The following is a 6,733-nucleotide window of genomic DNA, read 5'->3' as shown; positions in this document are numbered from 1 at the left end:
CCGAGTCTTCGCTTATGGCCTGTTCATCAGGGCTGACTTGCCCATCTTCCCGATCGTCCTGTTTGGTAGTTTGCTCGTCGGGGTCTTCTCTGTATTCGGCACCGTCCGGAGTGTTATCTTCTCCTGTGCCGGTATTGCTGTTTTTTCTGTGGCGTGATTTAGAGCGGCGCCGCTGATGTCGGTGCTTTGGTTGTATCTTGGGAGGTTCATCCTCGACTGGATCTTCCTTGTTATCGCCATTGTTTTCTTTAGGTGTGTCTACCATGTACATGTTGTACGAAGAAGTGGCCGTCCAGTGTCCGGTAAACGGCGGGTTTGGCCCTGCTCCTCTTCGACATCGTCGTCTATACCGTCGATGTCTTCGGATGCGTAATCGAGCGTGTCGGTTAAGTCTTCGACAGTGGCTAGGAAGTGGGCGGTGGGTGGGGAGCGAAATTCTCCATCATCAGCCTCCAGTTCGAACTGGATATAATTCGGCTGTGAGTCCCCTGCTAAGGAGAGTGTTTTTAATGAATTTAGCACATCGCCTAAAGGTGAGTGCCGGAAGATGACCGCGGAGCTGAATTCGACGATCGATGTCCGATCAAGCTCGACGTACGCGGATGCACGTGGTTCCGAACCTGTAACCGGAAACGAGTCTGAGGCTCCGGTGGCGTGGATTCCACCCGAGGTTGGGTTTGTGTGCGGCTCCAACGCCGCTGAGTCTGCGGCTTCTGACGGTGTCCTGGACTAGGGGGTACTCATCACGTCGTCTCCCGATCAGTTGGATTGGGCCGAGGACCCCCATGGCCGTATACTCATGGGCCAGTTCGGACAGCTGCCGCATACAAGGAAGATTCCATAAGACTTGGTGATCAAGACAAGGACTCCTCCCCACCGGCGTATTCGGCTAGGACTCTTGTTATCCTAGGCCTCTGGTGCATTATATAAACCGAGGCCAGGCTAGTCGATAGATATATACAACAATCATAATCATGGGCTAGCTTCTAGGGTTTAGCCTCTACGATTTCATGGTAGATCAACTCTTGTAATACTCATATCATCAAGATCAATCAAGCAGGAAGTATGGTATTACCTCCGTCGAGAGGGCCCGAACCTGGGTAAACATTGTGTCCCCCGTCTCCTGTTACCATCGATCCTAGACGCACAGTTCGGGAAGCCCTACCTGAGATCCGCCGGTTTTGACACCGACATTGGTGCTTTCATTGAGAGTTCTGCTGTGTGATCGGCAGAAGGATCAATGGCTCGACTGCAGATCGACTGCGACATCGGCTTCTTCATCACCGGCTCGGCTGGTCACCTTGGCTGGACCGAGGACTGCGCCCTACCTCTGATCATCATGTTCGGATGAGGGCCTTCATCAACATCAACTCCGATCTCTATCAAGATCATGGAGGAATCATCCAGGGAGCCGGGGGGCTCAACGTCAACATTGCCCTCGGGCGACCGTGCTGTTTTTCTGGATAGCGAACTTGTATCCGCCGCCACCGCCTCCTCAAGTGTCGTTTTAACGATTGCTTCGGTGGAATTGTGCGGAATTGAGTCTACAACAACCCCGGAAAATTTCGTCGAGTTCCGATGGAGGAATCTCTGGCAATCCGCGATATACCGGAGCCCTGTCAAATCTGGACGGGAATCTGGACGAGTTTAGGGCGTGGTGTCCAGCTTCTAGCTCGGATGTCCTTTGGAAGATCCAACCGTTGATCGTCTACGGAATTCCTATATCTACCACCCCTCAAAATTTCAGCTTGATCCGACGTCCAAACTTCGGGAACCTTCCGATTAGTGCATCACTTTTCAGATCTTTTTCTGCGCGAAAACGAATCCGACCCGAGTTCGTCTTTTTATGAACGGGATTTCGGACATCCTTTTTGAAGGAAGTTTTGTATGGGGTATTGTGTCTTGTTCCCGAACACATCCCACTAACTTTAAAATCTTTTGAACATGATCTTCACTATCATGCTGGTGTCAAACCAGTCCGGCAATATTGCTCCACGGCTGCCGACCTGCGCTAGACACGTCGTCACTTTGTTGAGCTGAGCTCAACTTTGTCGGATCATCATCTCTGCAAGCCGGACAGGAGTCCGGCATCGCAAAGGATAAATCATCACCAAAATCGCTGCCCCATGGATTACACAGAGCGGGCACGCCGGCGCCGCCGCACGGTCACTTCATCAAGCCGGCATTGACCACGTCACGAGTCACGACCTGCATCGGCAGGGCCACACTGTTGCTTTTTCAAGCCGATGTCCATCACACCGACCTACTTCGACTCATTAGCTGACATCGAGGCTTCAACACCTCGGCTGGACCGGGGGCTTCGCCATCTCTTCATCAACCTATTCCGGAGACTTCGGCGTCACCAGTCAACCGGCTTCATCACGTTAGCTGGACCGGGGGCTTTGCCTCGGCGAGCCAACCTTTACCAGCACCTCCATGCCGTCGCTTCACCGCCCATCAGGCAATAAGAATGCGGATCGAGTCCCAATTTTGGGAGTCACTTTTCTTTGGATTACTACAACAAATAAACCAGGTGTTATTAATCCTAGTATTTTTCGCTTGTTTGGGTTTATTTTTTCCAAGGAATTATTACTCTGGTTTGTCCATCATCTGTACACAGGTCTATCAAATGATGGCCACATTAACGACGGTCGCGTGGTGGTTCGGTCAGTTTCCGTACATAGTCCGGCGAACGCCGCATCCGAAACTCGGACCGACCTGTGAATTCAGGCTTTGCCACACCTTTACCGCATCACGCCGACGCCCGGCATCGACATTGACTTCGGCGCCAGGCCATATTCCTTTTATTACTCACTTTGCATAAATTATTTATTATGCAACATTTTTATCTTTTAATTTGTCATTATTATTATTATCTCCGGTTTGCACTATTTTTTGTGCACAGGTAAATGATGCGGGTCGGGCAGTGTTGTCACCTCGGCGTACTGACATACCACGTCACCTCAGCTGGACAGGGAACTTCTTCAACACCTCATTAACCCACGTCACCTCGGCTGGACAGGGAGCTTCTTCAACACCTCATTGGTCGCGCTATGTCACCTCTTCGGAGTGTCGAGTTCTTCGCTCGGCCACATCGGGCTTGGGGGCTGAGACCTTGTCCTGCACCAAGCTCGGACCGCGTCATCAATGCCGAACACATTAACCAGCTAAGTCGCTTTGACGCTCAAAAACTCCTAGTTTTAAATTTTGTTCGATTCGACCAAGCATTATACCTTTTTGGCAAAAAGTGGCTTGTGAAAAACTTCCTTGTCGAAACTTTGTTTGTGACACACAAATTCAAATACCCCGTTTACTTGGGGGCTTCCTTTATGAAGTTTTTCCTCTTGCATATGATTATACTTGTACGGCTTCGTTCCTTGTTTGTGTATTACGCCACAATATGCACCATATTGACTTAAGCGATTTGCAAGCTGGGTTGCCTCGCTCCTGTGTTTACCCCTATGTTCCCGATTGTTCAGCTAGGGAGTAAAGGGAGCACCTCTGCGATTGTCATGATCGGGTCATCCGAGCCGGACCTCAGACTGGGTGAAGCCGAAAGCTAGCGCTCTTATTGTTTTCAATTATGGTCGGCACACAACGGAACTCATGAGTACAAAAAATCTATCGCACAAGTCTCATAGTAACAATGAGCACCGAAGAAAGGTATCGGCGGGGGTACTATTTTCTTCGAAGATGCTTCTTACACTTTGTCAGTAATATAGCATAAGTTCCCTGAGCGCGCTTTATCTGTTACAGCCTTATGGCATGATTGCCTAGTTATCGGAAACACCGTCGATATTCTCGACAAGTGGAGTACATAACACTTTTCGGCCATTGACCGAAGAGGGAGAAGCCGGCGGTCGGTTAAGACGCGTATAAAGTTCGGGTGAACACATATATGATATAAGTACTTTGGCACATACAATCATTATACATAAAATTCTTTTAGCCAAGTCACTTGGGGGCTCTTAAATTTATATGAGCAGTTTTATAATAAGTGTTCTTCTTCTTAGTCGTTGCAAATTTTTTTATTATTATTTATCACTCCTTTTTTTGACACGGGTGTGTGGTCACTAGCCGGGGAGCCTAATTTCTCTCTCAATGCCGCTAGAGTTGAGTTTGCTAAACTGGCCTAACGAGAAGTACTCCGCCTTCGGGATAGGAGGTTGAAGCCGTAGGCTGACCCGCTTGAGGTCTTGAGATAAGATGTGTCATGATAAAGCACGACAGAAGCACCTTTTTTTTCTAAGACCAATTTTTGATTTGGCACCGAACACTTAATCTAGTTCAGGCGTCCAGTTTTTACTGAAGTTTTTGGTTTTCCAAGCCTATGGCACTTTTAAACTATTTGTGTGTTTCCAGCATTAGTATGGTGGTGCGGCGCCGGAAACCGTTAGGGATTCGGCAAAAACATTCTCGGACATTGCTGTATATGCATCGGTTTCGAATTGCGTCTTTGGTCAATAGTTGGGTTGCCCGGCTCCTGTGCTTGCCTCCTACGTTCCGCTTTGTTCGGCTAGGTGCGCAACGGGAGAACCACTGCGATTGTGCTTCCATCTAGCATGGTTAACCGCCTCAGTGGAGAAAGCCGAAAACTGACTGTCACAATAAGCGTAAACTGGCCAGCGATCCGATGACTGTATTAAATGACGGGCCGTTCATAATATTAGCCGAAGTGTTTACGGCTTGACCTCGACTGTCGCCGAACACTAACCGGAGGCTAGTAACTGGCCTTCCAACTTTAAGCTCCTATGACTAAGTGAAAGTTATAAAGCCCGCATATCTGATTGCCTCGTTTCTGCTAACACAACCGCCTCCGGGCACCGAGATGTCGGCTAAGGGTTGTTTTGTTAGTGCAGAAACACCCTGTGTAGTATCTACCAAGGGGTAGAAGCCGGCGATGGGCCACTTTCAACTGATAAACGGTCGCAATGGAGTCAAAATAATGATGTAAAGTACTTGGATACATAGAATCATTACACATAATCTGTGATTTTACTCTAGATATCGATCCTTAATTCGGCCACCCATGCCCACATTAAGGCTCGGGGGCTACTGGGCTCCGTGCTCATTATTTATAAATATTAAAGGGGCACATCGATCCCCTGATCTGGTGTTGCCACCCGACCAGTGTCTCGGGGGCTACTGCATTGCCAATTAAATGCAGAAAATCCAAAGGGCTCAGTGTTCGGTTTGACCGAACTATGGGCAAACGTGTCTTCGGATAACAATAGGTACCATTTGGACCTATCCGGCGTCAAGCTAGTATATTGCGGCGACTTCTCACGACCCTCTCTCAGGGGCCCATTCGCCGATCACTATTATCTTTAATATATTACACTGTGTTTTTATTCCTACGTGTGCTACCGAGCTAGGAGTTGATCCTCAGGCCGATTTTGCGCATCGACCTGAGTCTCAGGGGCTACTAGGATCAGCGGTTTCATGTTTTCCTTCAGGTGCATCTCGGGTTTTAGACTGACACACACCTTGAGGGCTACTAGTTATACATGTTGACAGCTAATAAATTTACGCGCATCGGAAATAAAATCCGTAAAAAATCAGCCCGCTGTCGGGTGGTGCACCACCTCGGAAGCAGTCCGGCATAAAGCTCGGGCGCCAGTGGCTGGCTCCATAGAGGGCATTTCCGGCATTAAGCTCGGCTAAACTCCTTCAACTTTTTTGAACCAAGGTGATCTATGACACCTCGGATATAGTCCGGCGTTGGAGGTCGGATACAGTCTGGCGTTGGAGGTTGGATACAGTCCAGCGTTGGTGCTTGGCTACAAAGGATACCTCGAATGCAGTCCGGCGTTGGGGCTCGGATGCAAGAGGACACGGCCGCACGGGAACAACTTCAAACCCGAGGCGTGGCATAAAAATAACAAGGCATTGATAAAGGCCGAAGACTTAAAGGGCTCCTCGGATACCCGACGTATAAACTCGTCAGATTTAGCTCGGCAATCCTCATGACAGATGATGGGAAAATTTGTTGAACCAGTTTTCAAGACCGACGACCGAAGATGAAGAATAGTTCGGAAGAATCGAGGAGCGTCCCTAACTTGAAGACCGGTTCAGGGGGCTACTGACGGTGTCCTGGACTAGGGGGTACTCATCACGTCGTCTCCCGATCAGTTGGATTGGGCCGAGGACCCCCATGGCCGTATACTCATGGGCCAGTTCGGACAGCTGCCGCATACAAGGAAGATTCCACAAGACTTGGTTATCAAGACAAGGACTCCTCCCCGCCGGCGTATTCGGCTAGGACTCTTGTTATCCTAGGCCTCTGGTGCATTATATAAACCGAGGCCAGGCTAGTCGATAGATATATACAACAATCATAATCATAGGCTAGCTTCTAGGGTTTAGCCTCTACGATCTCGTGGTAGATCAACTCTTGTAATACTCATATCATCAAGATCTATCAAGCAAGAAGTAGGGTATTACCTCCGTCGAGAGGGCCCGAACCTGGGTAAATATTGTGTCCCCAACCTCCTGTTACCATCGATCCTAGACGCATAGTTCGGGACCCCCTACCCGAGATCCGCTGGTTTTGACACCAACGTGGCGGGGTTGAGCTTCCCGTCCCCGGACGGCGCGATCTGCTCTGGATCTAGGGCCAGAGCGGTTACAGGCGCTATTTCCTGGGTGTGGTCCGATGACAGATTTAAGTCATGTTCATCGCGATGGCAGGGAGCGGCTGTCGTGGGCTCGAATCCATCGAAGATCAAGTCTC

This window comes from Aegilops tauschii, chromosome 3 (assembly GCF_002575655.3).
Source record: "Aegilops tauschii subsp. strangulata cultivar AL8/78 chromosome 3, Aet v6.0, whole genome shotgun sequence".
Taxonomy (NCBI): Eukaryota; Viridiplantae; Streptophyta; class Magnoliopsida; order Poales; family Poaceae; genus Aegilops; species Aegilops tauschii.
The sequence above is the reverse complement of the archived record's forward strand: the minus strand, read 5'-3'. Positions refer to the sequence as shown.